Raw genomic sequence first — 18,297 nt, 5'->3', positions numbered from 1 at the left:
ATATCCTATCTTCCCCGACTTCCTCATGCCTCCCCTTTCTGTATTCCAAATTCTTATCGATTGTTCAGCAAATCTTCCCTTATTTTAATTTAAATTTAGACTATTCTTCCTTATTCTCCTTGTCTTAACCATTACTAATAGTAACCATTTACTTTCCAGTCCAACATCATTCTAACTTTCATTAACTTTGTAATATTTCTTTAAATAGTCCTTGAATTTTTTCCATTCTTCTTGCGCTGCTTCTCTTCCCTGGTTTCGGATTCTGCTCGTCATTTCTGCCAAGCCCATATAGTCTATCACCTTCATCTGCCATTCTTCCAGTGTGGGTAGTTCTTGCGTCTTCCAGTACTTCGCAATGAGTATTCTAGCTGCTGTTGTAGCATACATAAAGAAAGTTATATCCGTCTTTAACACCCCTTGGCCGACAATACCCAAGAGAAAGGCCTCTGGTTTCTTGGGGAAAGTATATTTAAATACCTTTTAAAGTTCATTATAGATCATTTCCCAGAATGCCTTAATCTTCGGGCAAGTCCACCAAAGATGAAAAAATGTACCTTCAGTTTCTTTACATTTCCAACATTTATTGTCAGGCAAATGGTAAATCTTTGCAAGCTTGACTGGGGTTATGTACCACCTATATATCATTTTCATAATGTTTTCTCTTAAGGCATTACATGCCGTAAATTTCATCCCGGTGGTCCACAACTTTTCCCAATCAGCAAACAAAATATTATGACCAATGTCCTGAGCCCATTTAATCATGACCGATTTAACCGTTTCATCTTGTGTATTCCATTTCAGCAGCAAATTGTACATTTTGGACAAATTCTTAGTACTGGGTTCTAACAGTTCTGTCTCCAATTTTGATTTTTCCACCTGGAAGCCAATTTTACTGTCCAGTTTAAACGCTTCATTTATTTGATGATAGTGCAACCAGTCTCTCACCTTCCCTTTTAATTTCTCAAAACTCTGCAATCTCAATTTGTCCCCTTCCTTTTCCAAAATTTCCCCGTATCTTGGCCACTTGGACTCCATATTTAACTTTTTAACTGCCTTAGCTTCCATTGGCGACAGCCACCTTGGAGTTTTAATTTCCAGCAAGTCTTTATATCTGACCCAGACATTTAATAGTGCTTTTCTGACAATATGATTTTTGAAACTTTTATGTGCTTTAACCTTGTCATACCACAAATATGCATGCCACCCAAAAATGTTATTAAAACCTTCCAAATCCAAAATGTCTGTATTTTCAAGAAGTAGCCATTCTTTCAGCCAGCAGAAAGCTGCCGCTTCATAGTAGAGTTTAAAGTCTGGCAGGGCAAACCCCCCTCTTTCCTTTGAATCCGTTAATATCTTAAATTTAATTCTGGGCTTTTTGCCCTGCCAGACAAATTTAGATATGTCTTTTTGCCACCTCTTGAAACAATCCATTTTATCAATTATTTGCAGTGCTTGGAACAAAAACAACATTCTTGGCAATACATTCATTTTTATAGCTGCAATACGGCCTAACAAGGAAAGCTTTAAGTTGGACCAAATCTCCAAATCTTTTTTCACTTCTCTCCAAGTTTTTTCATAATTATCTTTAAACAAATTCACATTTTTAGCTGTCATATTTATACCCAAATATTTCACTTTTTTAACCACAGTTAACCCTGTCTCATTCTGAAACCTTTCCTTTTCTATCTGTGTCAAATTTTTCTCCAAAACCTTTGTCTTAGACTTATTCAATTTAAATCCTGCCATTTGACCAAACTCTTGAATTATTTCCAAAACTCTTTTCGTGCTAGCTTCTGGCTCTTGTAGTGTAAGTACTAAGTCATCTGCAAATGCTCTCAGTTTATATTGTTTAGCTCCGACCTGAATCCCTTTAACCAACTGGTCCCTCCTAATCATATTAAGCAAAACCTCCAGGACCGATATAAAAAGTAATGGGGAGATAGGGCACCCCTGACGTGTCCCTTTTTCAATCTTGAACTCTTCTGTAACCACATTATTTACAATTAGTTTGGCTTTCTGTTCAGAGTATATTGCACCTATACCATTCTCAAACCCTTGGCCTACCCCCATCCCCCGGAGGTTCTTCAACATAAAACTCCAAGAAATGTTGTCAAAGGCTTTCTCGGCATCCACAAATATCAAAACAGCTTTAGTGTTTATGTTCACTTCCAGCTTTTCCAAAATGTCAATTATATTCCTTACATTGTTCGACAAATGCCTTTTTGGGAGAAAGCCCGCTTGGTCCCCGTGAATCTCCTCCATCAAAACTCTTTTCAGTCTCTTTGCTAAAATGTCAGCAAAGATTTTGTAATCCACATTCAATAACGAGATGGGTCGGTAGTTTTTAAGTTGGGTCTTTTCAGTCTCTGTCTTTGGTATAAGTGTAATGTAGGCCTCTCTCCACGTATCGGGTGCCCTTTTCCCCTCCATAATCTCATTGCAGACTTCCTTCAGAGGTTGTATCAACCCTTCCTTCAAAACTTTGTAATATTTGGAAGTCAGTCCATCCGGTCCGAGGGATTTGCCCAGCGTCATGCCTTGAATGGCATCTTCTATTTCTTGTGCTGATATCTCCTGGTTCAATATTGTCTTACTTTCTTGCGAAACCTTTTTCAGCCCATTTTCCTCGAGGAACTGTTGTATGTCCATTTCTTTCTGCGGCCCTTGTGTGTAAAGTTGTCTAAAGTAGTTCTGAAAACAATTCCTAATTTCCGCTGGGTTGCTTATGTTTTTTCCTTCCACTTCTATATTTGTTACCGTGTTGAGTTTTTGTCTCTTCTTTATTTGCCAAGCCAGTAACTTGCCACATTTATCAGCAGATTCAAAGGTCTTTTGTCTCATTTGTTTAATTTTCCACTCTAGTTCTTGATTCATCAGTTCCCTATATTGTGTTTGATGAAATTTGATTTCTCTTAAAATCTCTTGGGATTTTGGCTTCGATCTTAATTGTTTTTCCCCTTCTTTTATCTTTTCCAAAATTCTCTCCTTTTTCTCATTTTGCTTTCTCTTCTTTAAAGTATTTTGCTGAATCAAAAACCCTCTCATCACGGCTTTGCTTGCGTCCCATACTATTCTTTTTTCTACTTTAGACCTTAAGTTGATTTCAAAATAGTCTTTCAAGGTTTTTTGGGCCTTCTTACAGATCTCCTCATCTCTGAATAAGGTGTCATTCATTCTCCATCTGAAGGAACCAGTTGTTGTTTGCCTCATCACCATCTTTACAGCATTATGGTCGGAGAAAGTTTTTGGGCAGATTTCTACTTTTTTATGTTCGGAGCCATACTGCTAGTCACCCAGATTTGGTCAATCCTTGTCCATGTCATTTTGGCTTCAGAAAAGAAGGTTCCCTCTCTTTCTAATGGGTGTTTTGTTCTCCAAATATCAATCAAGTCCATATTGTCAGTCATTTCAAAAAAAGTCTTTGGTAGTCTTCCATCTTTTGTTATTACCTGTCTTTGTGCCTTGTCCATATTTGTTGAAACTACTCCATTCATATCTCCCATCAAAATTAAGTTGTAATCCATATGGTCCATCAAGATTTCATGCAACTTCTTAAAAAATTCAGCTTTCCCTTCGTTTGGTGCATAGATTCCCACTATCAAATACTTCTCTCCTTGAGATTGAATTTCAATTGCCAAATATCTTCCTTGATCATCTTTAAAGATTTGTTTCGGTTGCAATTTTTCTTTTGCATAGATCACCACTCCTCTCTTTTTTACTCTGTCTGAAGATATAAATTCCTGTCCCAGTCTTTTATTTATTAGTAATTTTCTGTGTGCTCTTGTCACGTGGGTCTCTTGTAGACAAATCAAGTCCAGTTGGTCTTTCTTTAAGGCATGAAATATACTTTTTCTCTTCCTGGGAATGTTTAAGCCGTTACAATTCCAGGTTAGAAGTTGCAGAGCCATGATGGGATTAACTCCTTCCTCCTACAGCTCCCTGTTTTTGTTCCTCGTCCGTCGGTGGTACCGTGTTCGTGTCCAATGATGGATGCCCCTGTCCTGGAAATGTCTCTTTCTGTAGGTCTTCTTCGTGCTCTCCCAAGAACTTGTCTTTATCGCTTACAGTCTTTATTCTTCTCTTCTTTCCCTTATATTTAAAAGACAAGCCTTGGGGAAATTCCCACCTGAATGGTATGTAGTTCTTCTTCAGCAGTGTCACCAGGTCCTTATAATGTCCTCTTGCGTCCAAGATACTCTTAGGGATGTCTTTAAAAATCTCAATAAAAAAGTCTTCAATTCGAAGGGCTGTTTGGTAGTGCAGGTTCAGTATTTTATCTCGCTCCTCCTTTGATCTTAAAGTAATAAGACAATCTCTGGGTCGATTCCTCTTCTGTCTTATTCCCAATCTAAATGCACTTTCTATCTTAAAGTCCTCTTTCTTCAACTCCTGCTTCCAAAAATCAGAAAATTCTTTTGTCAAATAATCCACCAAGTTGTCTCCTTCCTTTTCCGGCACATTTTTCATTTCATTATAGATCATCTCCCAGAAAGCCTTAATCTTTGGGCACGTCCACCAAAGGTGAAAGAATGTACCTTCATTCTCTTTACATTTCCAACATTTGTTATCGGGCAGATGATATATTTTTGCAAGCTTGACTGGTGTCATGTACCATCTATATATCATTTTCATAATATTCTCTCTCAAGGCATTACATGCCGTAAATTTCATACCGGTGGTCCACAACTGTTCCCAGTCAGCAAACATAATGTTATGACCAATGTCTTGTGCCCATTTAATCATAGCAGATTTAACCGTTTCATCCTGCGTATTCCATTTCAACAGCAAGTTATACATTCTTGAAAGTATCTTAGTTTTGGGATCTAACAGTTCTGTTTCCAATTTTGATTTTTCCACCTGGAAGCCAATTTTTTTATCCAAGTTATAGGCCTCTCTTATTTGATAATAATGCAGCCAATCTCGCACTTTATCTTTTAATTTCTCAAAACTCTGCAATTTCAATTTGTCTCCATCTTGTTCCAATATTTCCCAATATTTCGGCCATTTGGCCTCCATATTGAGCTTTTTCTGAGCCTTGGCTTCCATTGGTGACAACCACCTTGGGGTTTTATTTTCCAATAAGTCCTTGTATCTTATCCAGACATTAAACAATGCTTTCCTGACAATATGGTTTTTAAATGCTTTATGTGCTTTAACCTTGTCATACCACAAATATGCATGCCACCCAAAAACATTGTTGAAACCTTCTAGATCCAAAATGTCTGTGTTCTCAAGAAGCAGCCAGTCTTTCAACCAGCAGAATGCTGCTGATTCATAGTAAAGTTTAAAGTCTGGCAGGGCAAATCCACCTCTTTCCTTTGCGTCAGTTAGTATTTTAAATTTTATTCTGGGCTTCTTGCCCTGCCAGACAAATCTAGAAATATCTTTCTGCCACTTCTTGAAACAGTCCATCTTGTCCAGAATTTGCAATGACTGAAACAGAAATAACATTTTTGGCAATACATTCATCTTTATAGCTGCAATTCGACCCAACAAGGAAAGCTTCAAATTTGACCATATTTCCAAATCTTTTTTCACTTCTGTCCAACATTTCTCATAATTATCTTTAAATAAATTTAAATTATTAGCAGTCATATTCACCCCCAAGTATTTTACTTTCTTAACTAATGTTAAACCTGTCTCCTTCTGAAACCTCTCCTTCTCAATTGGTGTAAAATTTTTCTCTAAAACTTTTTAGCTTATTCAACTTAAATCCTGCCACATGACCAAATTCTTGAATCAATTCTAATACTCTTCTCATACTAGATTCTGGCTCCTGTAACGTCAAAACTAAGTCATCTGCAAAAGCTTTCAATTTGTATTGTTTGGCTCCGACCTGAATACCTTTAATCAAACGGTCCCTTCTGATCATATTTAGGAGAACCTCCAGGACCGAAATAAAAAGCAATGGGGAAATTGGGCAGCCTTGTCGTGTCCCTTTCTCTATCTTAAATTCCTCTGTCATCACATTATTGACTATTAACTTAGCCTTTTGTTCTGAGTAAATTGCACTTATACCATTTTCAAACCCTTGACCCACCCCCATTCCCTGAAGATTTTTCTTCATAAAATTCCAAGAAATATTGTCAAAGGCTTTTTCCGCATCTATAAAAATTAAAACTGCTTTGGTATTAATGTTCACTTGCAACTTCTCCAAAATGTTAATTATATTCCTCGTGTTGTCAGACAAGTGTCTACCTGGGAGAAAGCCAGCTTGGTCCTTATGTAGCTCTTCAACTAGTACCTTTTTTAATCTATTAGCCAAAATATCGGCAAAAATTTTGTAATCCACGTTGAGCAGGGATATGGGGCGGTAGTTCTTAAGTTGTGTCTTTTCAGACTCAGTTTTCGGTATAAGTGTAATGTAAGCTTCCTTACCGTATACAACTACCGCCGCGGGAATGTTGATAGCTAAATGGTGGAAGGGAGATAAAATACCAACTAAAATGGAGTGGCAGGTGAAAGTACTTGAATATGTAGAATTGGCAAAGATGACAGGAAAAATCAGGAACCAGACAGACCAAAAGTTTAACAAAGAATGGGATTTATTCAGATTATATTTAAAAGAACATTGTTCTCACATGAAATCCTTGACATGCTTTGGTTAACTTCTGCAATGTAATATGCTACAAAGATTATGGATAATTCATGTTAAGTTAAAGAATATACAAATATGCAGTCAACAAGGAAACGAAGGACCCATACTGAGGGTGACGGAAGTCTCAACATATGGAAGAACTTTATTTTATATGTAACATTTTCTTTGTATTTGATGTGATCTGTTTTTGTTGTTCTTTTTGTGGTGAAGGGACTTCAGTACATAACAAATACATCAAATAATCCAGAAAACAAGTCCAATGAAGAACCATAGCTGTCAAGTGTCCCTTATTTGAAGGGACAGTCCCTTATTCCAGCGCCATGTCCCGCTGCTGTCCCTTATTGATGGATGTCCCTTAAATGATGTCCCTTAAATTTCAAAGGAAGCAGCTCCTCTCCCTCCCTCCCTGCTGGCCAGGGAGGAGGGAGGCTCCAACTGTGTTGCTTGGCTGTGTTGCTCACCCAATAAGAAGTCTAAGAACGACTGGGGGGTGGAACTTGCATGCCTTGTGTGTGGCTAGTTAATGCAAGCTGAGGGGTTTTTTGAATGCTGGACGCCATTTTGTTGCACGTGCTGCTGCAAACTTTGCAGTGCAAAGCCAGGCCGGGGAGCCATCTTAAGTTGAGGCTGCATAGGCCTTGTGGTGCATGTGATTCAGATTCTATTCAGTTGAACTTCTGGTTACAAAGTTGGTTGGACAGTGTTCTCGAAGCTACCAGCATGAGTTTGACCAAACTGGAACGTGTCCAGAGGAGGGCAACCAAAATGGTCAAAGGCCTGGAAACGATGCCTTATGAGGAACGGCTAAGGGAGCTGGGCATGTTTAGCCTGGAGAAGAGGAGGTTAAGGGGTGATATGATAGCCATGTTCAAATATATAAAAGGATGTCACATAGAGGAGGGAGAAAGGTTGTTTTCTGCTGCTCCAGAGAAGCGGACACGGAGCAATGGATCCAAACTACAAGAAAGAAGATTCCACCTAAACATTAGGAAGAACTTCCTGACAGTAAGAGCTGTTTGACAGTGGAATTTGCTGCCAAGGAGTGTGGTGGAGGTCTTTAAGCAGAGGCTTGACAACCATATGTCAGGAGTGCTCTGATGGTGTTTCCTGCTTGGCAGGGGGTTGGACTCGATGGCCCTTGTGGTCTCTTCCAACTCTATGATTCTATGATTCTATGACCAGACTGCAGGAGGACAGGAAGACTGGAGTGCCTGGAACAGGTGAGGCTGCAGGTCCCTTATTTTGGCTGCTGGTCCCTTATTTTCAAGGCTGCTGGTCCCTTATTTTCAAATCTGTAAGTTGACAGCTATGTGAAGAACAGTAGAAAGAACTGGGTGTACTGGGTGTACTCAGCCTGCAGAAGAGAATGTTGATGGAAGGTGTGACAGCTGTTTTCAGATATATCTGAAGTGCCATCATGCAGAAAAGGGAGCAGATTTGGGATGTACGCACCATACAATGAAATCACATTAAAAGCACCTTGCTTCCCCCCCCCCAAACAAAACTTGGGAACAGTAGTTTACACCCCACAGAGCTACAATTCCTGTACCCGTATAACAAAACCCAGTTCCCAGGATTCTTTGGGGGAAATCACGTGCGTTGAATGTGCTTTCAACCTGTGGTGTGTACACAGCCTTCTAGAACCAATGAGTTGAGTGGGCAGGGAAACGATTTTGGCCAAACAAGAGAAGACACTTCCTTGGGGTAGGAGATGTTCTGCAGTGAAACAGTCTGCCTCCGAAAGTTTTCTTTTGCTGGAGATATTTAAGCAGAAGCTGCTCAAGTTGCATCCTGGACTGAGCAGGGCTTTGGGCTCGATATCATCCCAGACCCCTTCCAGAATTAAGATTCCATGCATGGGGGGTCAGAGCTGGGTGACAGTATCCTCTGACCTGGCCCACACTGACTCTGTCTTTCTTCCAACTTTGTTCACACTCCAAGAGCTCAACGGCAGCCAGTCTGAATATCCCAGGGTAAAGTCTAATTACCCCAAACTCCTAGACGCCAGGAATTTCTTTTGTTTATCTGATTTTATGCTTGTCATTAAACTAGCTGTGAGGTGGCTAGGTATTAACCGTGTGGAGAAATTGGGGGCTTTCTGCCAAGTCTTGCTTAATCCTATCTTTGCACCGTTCTTCTTCCTCCGCCTCCATCAACTTGATTGATAGGTGTCATGCTGGGATGCAGGAGAGTGAGGGTCCCTGATCCTGCACCCACACAGAGCTGCAAAAGGCTGGGAACGTGCTATGGCACCCATGGACATACGAGCCCCAGAGTATTGCTAGTCTTCCTAAACTGCTAGAGATGGACCGCATTTCCAGGTTCAGAATAGACAAAAGGAAGTATTGTTATTGTTTAGTCATTTAGTCATGTCCGACTCTTCGTGACCCCATGGACCAGAGCACGCCAGGCACTCCTGTCTTCCACTGCCTCCCACAGTTTGGTCAAACTCATGCTGGTAGCTTCGAGAACACTGTCCAACCATCTCGTCCTCTGTCGTCCCCTTCTCCTTGTGCCCTCCATCTTTCCCAACATCAGGTTCTTTTCCAGGGAGTCTTCTCTTCTCATGAGGTGGCCAAAGTATTGGAGCCTCAGCTTCAGGACCTGTCCTTCCAGTGAGCACTCAGGGCTGATTTCCTTAAGAATGGATAGGTTTGATCTTCTTGCAGTCCATGGGACTCTCAAGAGTCTCCTCCAGCACCATAATTCAAAAGCATCAATTCTTCAGCGATCAGCCTTCTTTATGGTCCAGCTCTCACTTCCATACATCCCTATTGGGAAAACCATAGCATTAACTATACGGACCTTTGTTGGCAAAAGGAAGCATACCTTTGTACAATTGGTAAATAATGTACGCAGACAGTGAGCATGCATGCGTACGATGCCCTTCCAGTTATCTCTTCTGCATAGGGAGAAGTGTAGCTGCACCTGCAGAAACCACCCAAAAGTCTTGCATTTCCAGATGGCATGCATTGTCACAAGTTAACCAAAGTTTTTGTGACAGGCCTGTGCGGCTGTCGGCTGCATTGCAAAAGCCCTGTCCCAAAATGGCTACTAGGTGAATTTGGGTTTCCTATCAGTTCCTCTCTCCCTCGGCAAATATTCTGCGCCATTAAATAGCTACTTGCTAGGCAGAAATTCAACCAGTGCAGTCTGTCTGCCCACCCACCCCGGATCAAAATGCAGTGATGGGGGAAATATTCGTATCCTGAATTGAAGCCCGTCACATATAGCTGTTCAAAGCTAAGAACTCCTGCCAGAGAAATGGTGCCACACAACGGTGGATTAAAAAGTCACAATGAATCATAGCTGGGCCCAGAAGAGTGCCTTCAACTTTTGACCTGTTTCTAATAGCTCTGTTCATGTTCTAGAAGCGATAAGACATTGAATTTCTTTCATGAAACACGTGGAGCCTGGGGGCAATTGTAATTAGACGCAGCTACATTTTTTAATCCCCAATGCACTTAAAAAGAAAAGAAAAGACGTTCTCCGTTTTAAAAAGCTGAAAATATTGCAGTCCCATAGAACAGCATCGCAGGGTCTTTAGCAATGGAAGTGGGGCGAGAGTGAGGGAAATAGTTCTGTGACAAGGGCATCCAAATAGGTTCCAGAAGGTTCCTTCCAGATTTAATACCTACAATGCCTACAGCAGGGATGGCGAATCTGCGGCCTTCCGGTGTTGTCACACTAAAACTGCCATATTTCCAGCAAGTTGGCCAGACTGGGCAGGGGCTGATGGGACCTGTAGCTTAACTGAGAACTGTAGCACACTGAGAGCCAGTGTGGTGTAGTGGTTAAGAGCAGTGGACTCGTAATCTGTTGACCCGGGTTCGCTTCCCCGCTCCTCCACATGCAGCTGCTGGGTGACCTTGGGCCAGTCCCACTTCTTTGAAGTCTCTCAGCCCCACTCACCTCACAGAGTGTTTGTTGTGGGGGAGGAAGGGAAAGGAGAACATTAGCCACTTTGAGACTCCTTTGGGTAGTCATAAAGCGGGATATCAAATCCAAACTCTTCTTCTTCTTCTTAACAACTTTTGGAGACACAACAGGTTCTCCAACTTTGGCCTACAACGAAAAAGCATCCCGGGCCTGGAAGCCTTTTGCCATATCACCTGGCATGTGTGTCTGTGGAGGAGACTCTTTCTAGTTAGTGAGCAGGACAAGGAACACAATCTGTCAAGCAGAAACCTCTCACGGGTACTTAATATTCCAGGTTTCAGAACTTGCACCAAAACCAGGCAAGCTGTGCCCTCAGTTAAGTCCATAAGTAAAGACAGCACCTCACCGTTCTGGTACTCGGTCCTTTTAAGCTTCTTCCCACTGTAGCATACCCTCCAACAATTCTCTGATGAAAATAGGGACATCCTATTCCATACCCTCCAACAATTCTCTGATGAAAATAGGGACATCCTATTCCATACCCTCCAACATGTCTCTGATGAAAATAGAGACATCCTCTCCCCTCCATTATTTCTCTGATGAAAAGAGGGACGTCCTACCATACCCTCCAACGTTTCTCTGATGAAAATAGAGGCATCCTAAGGAAAAGTGGACATTCCAGGATCTTCTGCCATGGTGCTGGGGGCCTTATAGGAATGTGTCCAATGTCTGAGTGGGAAGTAGAGGAAAATGTTAGAATGGGATTGTGTATTATTATGATTTGTTACTTAATAAATTTATATCCCGCCATTCCTCCCAGGAGGGACACGGGTGGCGCTGTGGGTTAAACCACAGAGCCTAGGACTTGCCGTTCAGAAAGTTGATGGTTCAAATCCCCGCGACGGGGTGAGCTCCTGTTGCTCGGTCCCTGCTCCTGCCAACCTAGCAGTTCGAAAGCATGTCAAAGTGCAAGTAGATAAATAGGTACCGCTCTGGCGGGAAGGTAAACGGCGTTTCCGTGCTCTGCTCTGGTTCGCCAGAAGCGGCTTAGTCATGCTGGTCACATGACCCGGAAGCTGTACGCCGTCTCCCTCGGCCAATAAAATGAGATGAGCGCCGCAACCCCAGAGTCGGCCACGAATGGACCTAATGGTCAGGGGTCCCTTTACCCTTTATTCCTCCCAGGGCAGTGAACACATCAACAATAAAACAAAGCAGCTAAAGTCAAACAGATGCAGGCTGTTTTGCATCTGTGGTCCTCTAAACTTTGGATTCTAACTCCCACCAGCCTCAGTCAGCAGTCAAAGGTGAAGAATGATGGAAACCGGGAGTCCAACAACATCCCAAAGGCACTGGTTCCCCTATACCTGTTCTAGAGCAAATAGTGAAGTATGTCAAAATAGAAACCGATCTTTTTCAACAGTCCAGTGCAGTTGCACGAAATGGTACAAAGTGGAAAAGGGAGACTATTACTAGTTGGCGGAGAGAATTTGTGCCAGACCAAGCTGGTTGCGTTCGGTCAAATTAACTATGAATATTGGTGACTTCAACAACGACAAAACACACACACCATCGGAAGAGTGCTTAGCAAATTCCTACCTCACAAGGTCTTCCTGTTCCTTGCACATAAAATCAGGACAGCTGAACGTGACTGCAGAAGCAGCTCATTTTGTAAACTGGGGGAGCCTGTCAAGTGGCCTCCTACGTGGGAACCATAAAATAATGAAAGAGTCTAGATTGCCTTTTTTTTATTTGCCCAGAGAAGTGGTTCCCTCAGAACTGAGGGCCCTCTTCAAAAAATCGAAAAAGGTTTTTTGGTGGAACTGGGATCTCATAAGCCGACTGTCACTCGTAAGCATTTTTGTTGGGGGAGCCTCTGGTACTTTTCTTGTTTTCCTCTTCCCCCTCTGAGGGCTTCGAGGCATTTTTCTGAGCTCTGGCTTGTGTAAGAGCGAATCTGTCAACGTTCGGACAGGCGGGCCCCATCGTGGCCCGAAGGGGGACCAACCAACCAAATGTGGAGGCATCCATCCAGCACTTAACTGAAATTCCTCATTCCTTCACTGTGCCCTCAGGCCCAGCACTCCTTCGCTTTAAAAAAAAAAATCCCAACCCACTATAAAATTATTGGTATTAAGAAGGGCAGGCATGTTTCTTAGACAGCTTAGGAATAGCTAGTAAAACAAGGGACATTTCTGAGCGTCTGGATCAAATTCCAAAAAGGGCAGTTGCATAAAGGCTGCTTTACATCTTGAGGGGTTGTCTCCAACAAACTTTTACTCAGAGTAGATCCATTGACATTCATGGACCTAGGCTAGGCACAGCCGTTTATTTCAGTACATCGGCTCTGAGTAAAAGTTAGCTGAATATAAACTCTCTATAGGGCACCAAGGCTTCTCTTAACAACATAGTTATTTCTCTACCATATTTCAGTAGAGCTTCCTGGATACTTACTAAAGCATGGTAAAATATATACATTTAATATAACAACCTGTGTGTTAAAAGACAAAAAAATATATTAATACACGTTGAAAAGACTTGGAGAAAATAAATATTTGCCAGGCATGGAAAGGTAGCAATGCAGGCACCAGGCAGGTCTCTCTTGGGAGGGAATTCTTAATAAAAGTCACCTCCACTCAGAAGGCTCTGTCTGTCTCTCTCTGGTTACCATTGGCCTTACCTCTGATGGTGGAAACATCTGGAGACTGTCTGAAGATGGGCCACTGTTCCATTTGCTTTGAGTGCTCTCCTAAATCAAGAATCCTCAACCTGTGGCCCTCCAGGTGTTTTGGCCTACAACTCCCATGATCCCTAGCTAACAGGACCAGTGCTCAGTGATGATGGGAATTGTAGTCCAAAACATCTGGAGGGCCGAAGGTTGGGGATGCCTGTCCTAAATGCTTGGAGGCACCTAGTGGATCATTAAAAAAACAAAACACTAAAATTATAACTGCTCTTTAGAAACACTTTGCGGGAGTTGACATTCTTTCAGAGTTGCAACAGGTGGAAAATGTTGCCAACAAACTGCTGATGGGGCAGATTGCCAGCAAAATGTAATGCAGGTGTTTAAAATCTTGCATTGGCTGCCTGTATGTTTCCGGGCCAGGTTCATGGTTCTTGTTAGCAGACTACAAGCTTTACATCAGTCAACAGTGTGATGCTGCAGCAAAAAAAAGCTAATGCTGTTCTGGGCTGCATCAACAGAAGTATAGTGTCAATATCAAGGGAAGTACCGGTAATAGTCCCACTCTATTCTGCTTTGGTCAGACCTCATTGGGAGTACTGTGTCCAGTTCTGGGCACTACAATTTAAGAAAGATACTGACAAGCTTGGAAGGTGACCAAGATTACCAAGGGTCTGGAAACGAAGCCTTATGAGGAACGGTTGAAGGAGATGGGTATGTTTAGCCTGGAAAAGAGGAAACCGAGATAAGATATGACAGCCATCTTCAAATATCTCAAGGGCCGTCACATGGAAGATGGAGCTAGCTTGTTTTCTCCTTTTCTGGAGGGTAGGATTCAAACCAATGGCTTCAAGTTACAAGAAAGGAGATTCCAACTGAACTTCAGGAAGAACTTTCTGACAGGAAGAGCTGTTTGATTGTGGAACAGACTCCCTCAGAAGGTAATGGGCTCTCCTTCCTCTGAGTTTTTAAGCAGAGATTGGGTGTCCACCTGTCAGGAATGCTTTAGTGTGGTGTAGTGGTTAAGAGCGGTAGTCTCATAATCTGGGGAACCGGGTTCGCGTCCCCACTCCTCCACATGCAGCTGCTGGGTGACCTTGGGCCAGTCACACTTCTTTGAAGTCTCTCAGCCCCACTCACCTCACAGAGTGTTTGTTGCGGGGGAGGAAGGGAAAGGAGAATGTTAGCCGCTTTGAGACTCCTGAAGGGGAGTGAAGGGCGGGATATCAAATCCAAACTCTTCTTCTTCTTCTTCTTCTTTAGTTGAGATTCCTGCATTGCAGAAGGGCTGGACTAGGTGACGGTTGAGATCCCTTCCAACTTTACAGCACCATGCTTGACATGCCACAACATTAGAAATTAATAGTTGGAAACTGAGTGTGTCAACATGCATGTTATGACCCTGTATTTTCAGTCCAGAAGGGAAGAGGGTTGGATTGCAGGATCTTTTGTTCCCTCTCAGATTCCGCACCCAACATGGCAATTCTTCTGCATTCTGATGAACAATTCTCTTTTGATATATGCTTTAAAATGACTGATATGGAAAGCTCCTTTGCTGCAGCTTTTTACTGTCCTGGGCAGCGTAGAAGATGAGAAGGCAAGCGTCCTCTGAGGCTTGAGGGGTGAATTGGTGAAAGGCTGTTGTGAGGGATTTGTGCCACAAACAAAAATGGGTAGCTCTCACCCTTGCGGAGGACCAGCAGAGAGGCCATCTCCTGCTTTTGTTGACTGCACGGTATATCTGCAAATCACTCAGTCAGACCAAGGAAATTGTAACCTTTGCCCTCAGAGTTAACAAGATCTGCTAATGTGCAATCGCCTTTTCGCCATCAGATGCTGCTGGCAAGGATCCTGCCCAGGAATGACCTGAGGACACAGCAGACAAGCCTTAAGTGATTGTCTCCATCTCATTCTATCCTGTTTACAATACAACAGCTTTTCCTCAAACAAAATGCTTTCTCTGTGTGTGTGTGCTAAACACACCCCTTCATGCTCCTGGGTGCTGGCTATTTGAGCCAATTTACTGGTCTCCCCCTTCCTCCAAACCATCCACATTTCTCGAGATGTATGTACCAGGTAGCTGCACCTGGACTAAACAAACAAATAAATTCGGTTTTCAAAATATAGAACGAGAGAGGCAGTATCAATTGACCTCTCTCACTGGGAAAGCACAATTGATCGTGTTGGTGGCTTGGTTCACACGACCACCCTGATGCTGTTCTGTCTCGCCATAACTAACTCATACAGGCCTGGATGTGTTATATTTGTGAAGGAGTGGGCCTTTTCCGTGGTGGCACCCCATATTCGGAATACCCGCCTCAACAGATTGTTGACATTACAATCTTTCCAGCCCTAGGTTAAGACTTTCTTGTTTCCCCAGGCCTGTTAAAAGCTTTACACTTGGCATTTAGCTGCTTGTCTTTTAGTTTTTATTGTTTGGGGGTGGTTTTATGATTCTGCTTTATGTTGTGCTCTATGATTGAGCATTGCATCTCCAGCACTTCTCCGATTCAGACTTATAAATTTGAGCAAGTCTGCTCAGATTTAGATACCATCTGTAAATGATTTTCAGATAGTTCTCCTTCAAAGAGGAACACTTTAACACTCTCACAAACTCTCCCTCACAATCGCCTGCCCCCTCCTCACTGTCCGCCCAAGACTTTGCCTCCTTCGGTGCCTTGTGCCTAACAGATGGTGCCAGGTGAACATGCGTCTGGAGAGAGGGCTCTCCTTCGACTGGACATCGTGTCAGAAAAAGTCCTTCTGCTGGGTAATCACCTGCCTGACCCCAGAAGCAGAAGCACTTGGAGCAGGGCCTCTGAAGATTATCTTAATTGGCAGGCAGGTTCATGTGGGAAAAGGCTTTTAGAGACACTCGCCCCAGGCAGTTGAGGGCTCCTTAGAGGTCAAAACCAGCAGATTTGAATGGTGTCTGACAACAAACTGGGAGCCACTGAAGATATTTAACCCTGGAGTGAGATGTTCATGGTGGTCGGTACCAGTTAACTATTTTGGTTACCGTCTTCTGCACTTGTTGGCATTCCTAAAGATTTTTAAAAGGCAGCTCCACAATACGAGAACAAAGATGGGGCAGCGTTAGGTCCAGGGATCCCTTGCCCTCTGTACCCAACCCCCAAGACTCTCCCAGATGATCCACGCTCCTCCCAAACTTCACATCTTGCACCACACCTTCCTCAGGCACCTTAGTATGCAAAAGCCTGCCAGCATAAAAGTGCGCTTACCAGCCAGCAAAAAAACAACAACAACACAAAAAAAACCCCAACAGTAATCCATGTGCATTAATATGACTATATTAGTTGCAGCTCCTCAATGTCCTCTGTTATTGCACCCATACTTACCGGTAATTCATGTTGTGCGGATGCCTGATTATCGCGTTTCAAAGCAACTACTCTATTTCAAACTTAAAAATGGAAAGCATAATGCTGGTGGTCAACAAAAGAGGTTTAAAGACTGTCTCAAGGCAAATCTTAAAAGATGTAGTATAAACACCAACAATTGGGTAACACTTGCCTGCGAGCCCTCCAATTGGAGAACAGCCTTTACCAAAGGTGTCATGGGCTTTGAAGACGCTTGAACTCTGGACACAAGGGAGAAACGTGCTAAGAGGAAGGCATGCTTGGCCAACCTTCGCCATGTCCCCACTGTGGAAGGACACGTGGATTCAGAATTGGCCTCCACACTCACTTACATTGTTAAAACCATGTTTATGGAAGACAATCTTACTCAGCCACGAGTGATCGCCAAAGAAGAAGACTTAATTTACTGGGACAGGACTGTAGGTGCCATTGTTAGCTGAGCTTGAGAAAGACCAACCTACAAGAACGTCACTTAAAATCAGGGGGCATCAGTCCTCAACTCCTAAAGGGCCATACAGGCCCCAGCTGGGGGTGGGAGAACAGAAGTGGGTGGAGGTGGGAGCAACGGTCAAGGAATGTGGAGTTGGCTATATTAGTGGAAAGGTAATTTCCTGTAAATTTGCGAAGTCCTCAGTTTGACCTGTGGCTGAATAATTAGAAGCACGTTTCTCCTTAATCTATTAGCAGTTGAAGGTCATGCCATGAATTTCCTGAAAGGCAATTATCTTCAGATAATACCAAGAAGGTATTTAGAAATTACCCAGCATTTTAAGTTCTCATAAGGTAAACATCAACGTAAGAGTTCCCTTGCTGCATCAGATCAAAAGGTCCCTCTTGTAGTCCAGAATTTTGCAACACCAGCCAGACCAAATGCCTTTCCAGGGGCGGGATTTGGAAAGAGAGCACAGAAAGAGCACAATTGTTCACTCAGGCAAAATATAGTCATTCACACTGGATGTACACCCCACAACAGGTGGGGCAAAGTTTTGGATTTGAAATTCTATTTCATTCCTGTTTGTCTCAATCCAGACAATCAATTAGTGTCCTCAAGAAAGTCAGAAATCTTTCCCCTCCACATCTCCGATTGCTGTTTCTGGTCCTTTTGTTTCTTGCCCTTTTCCTTTTTTAGACTGCCACAATAAGGATCAGAACCTTGAGGTTCTGTTAAATGCATGAATGCTCTTCACAGAAATTTTCCCCTTTCATGAGAGTGGGCATGGGGGGGGGAGCTGAGAAGAATCACGACAGTAGCGAATTTAATGGAAGGTGGACAAGGGTGGTGGGCAACCTTCAGGAAGGTTGAAGTAAACCGTGAGACCCACAAACCCGATACCAGATGCAAAAAGAATTATAGACGGAAGAACTGGACTGAGTTAATAGTTTGTGTGTGGCAACTTTTTGTTAGACTACACCCTCCCTCCTCTTTCCAATTTTCATTCCCGCAACATAACTGGGGTTGGAGGAGTCACTGTTGGTGGCATGGGAATCAGAAATACTTGGTGACATAGGTGTCAACTCCCTGGGGCCCTGGGTTCCCGAACACCCACAAAATTCCCCATTAAGGGGTTGGACACCCACAAATCTGGGTGCCAGGGCCATGCACACTGCATGGCACCCACGGCCACAGGGCCAAGTTGGCACTCCTGCTTGCTATCTACTTCAGATTACCCAGAGACCTACGCATCTCTGGAGCAGAGGACAAATAACATTATCCTATTCTACACTTGAGGAAGTAGTGATGGATGGAAGTGAGAGCTGGA

Source organism: Podarcis filfolensis, assembly GCF_964270895.1.
Source record: "Podarcis filfolensis genome assembly, chromosome: 13".
Taxonomy (NCBI): Eukaryota; Metazoa; Chordata; class Lepidosauria; order Squamata; family Lacertidae; genus Podarcis; species Podarcis filfolensis.
This window is presented reverse-complemented; position numbering follows the sequence as displayed.